The sequence below is a fragment of the Varanus komodoensis genome, unplaced genomic scaffold (assembly GCF_004798865.1).
Source record: "Varanus komodoensis strain SLA01 unplaced genomic scaffold, ASM479886v1 scaffold153, whole genome shotgun sequence".
Taxonomy (NCBI): domain Eukaryota; kingdom Metazoa; phylum Chordata; class Lepidosauria; order Squamata; family Varanidae; genus Varanus; species Varanus komodoensis.
In genome coordinates this window covers 33,030-34,243 of record NW_025335445.1, presented here as the reverse complement: position 1 = coordinate 34,243, position 1,214 = coordinate 33,030, and positions in this window count along the sequence as shown.

The window sequence follows — 1,214 nt, the reverse complement described above, 5'->3', positions numbered from 1 at the left end:
CTGCTGCCCAGGGTGGTCCCTCGCCCCCAAGACCGGCAAGTGCACCAAAGGTAAGGCAGGCTTTGGAGGCCGGGGGGGGGGGCAGTTCCGGGGGCATGGCTGCCCAGCCCCCCGTGCAGACCTGAGCGGCTCCGCCTCCTCTCCTGCCCGCAGCCTGCTCACTCCGTCTTGGAGGGGCACGGGCAGGCCGTGCCAGTCACAGGGTGGCCTGGCGCTCCCGCTTCCTTGCCTGGCGCACCCTGGAACCTGGTGGGGGCCGGGGCCGCTTTGGAAAGGAATCATTGCACACCTGAAGGGGGCTCCTGGAGGATGGGGCTGGGCTCCTTGAGGGAGCAGGCTGCCCTGGAGCACTGGGGGGCAGAGTGGTAGAGCTGTTTCTTCGCAAACCATTCCTGGGCTTCCTGCTGGCTGCTGTGGGAAAGCGAGGCGATAGGCAAGAAGGACTCCTTTGTGGAGAGTTTCTGCTAGTGCTGGTTATACTTTGCACATGCTCAGACCATTTTTAATGAGTTCACATGTTCTACAGCCAAGATTTGATTCAGCAGAGGTGCCTCAGCAACCCTTTCCCCAGCGTGCGTTTGGTTCATGTGGCCCTCCTTGGGGGCCTGGCTGCAGCTCGGGGGGCCCAACACTGCGTGCACCAGGGTCCCTCGTCAGTTTCTTGCAGCATCTCTGGGAGGGCTGGGAAAGCGGCCGCCTGCAGCCCCGGAGAGAGCCCGATGCTCTGCGCTGTGCAGGGGGGATCCGGGTCGCCCCGACTCCGCCTAAGACAGCAAGGGTCTCTCCCCACGCCCCGCCACTCACTGGAGCATCTTGCAGGCCCGCCGTGGGCCAGCAGGGGGCAGCAGCTGCTTGTGTCGAGGAGGCTCGTGGCCACCAGACATGCAGAGGCAGGATCCTGCCAGCAGTCACCCCGTGGTCACCCTGGTTCCACCCTACCTGAGCAGACTGGGAGTTCTCTGGGACCTCGGCCTGGCAGGGCTGCTGGAGGCAGAAAGCAGGCCCGTCCACATGCCGCACTGGAGTGCTTTCTGCCCTGTAGGGAGCCCTGGGGTGGCCGAAGGGGAGTGGGAAGGGGCCCCCGAAGCACGTGGGTGAAAGGCTAATGAACACACTTGGTCTTCCTCCTCTTCCTCAGCCAACTGCACCCCTCGATGCCGGAACGGTGGCCAGTGTAAATCTCCCCAGCGCTGCACCTGCCGCCCAGGCTTTGG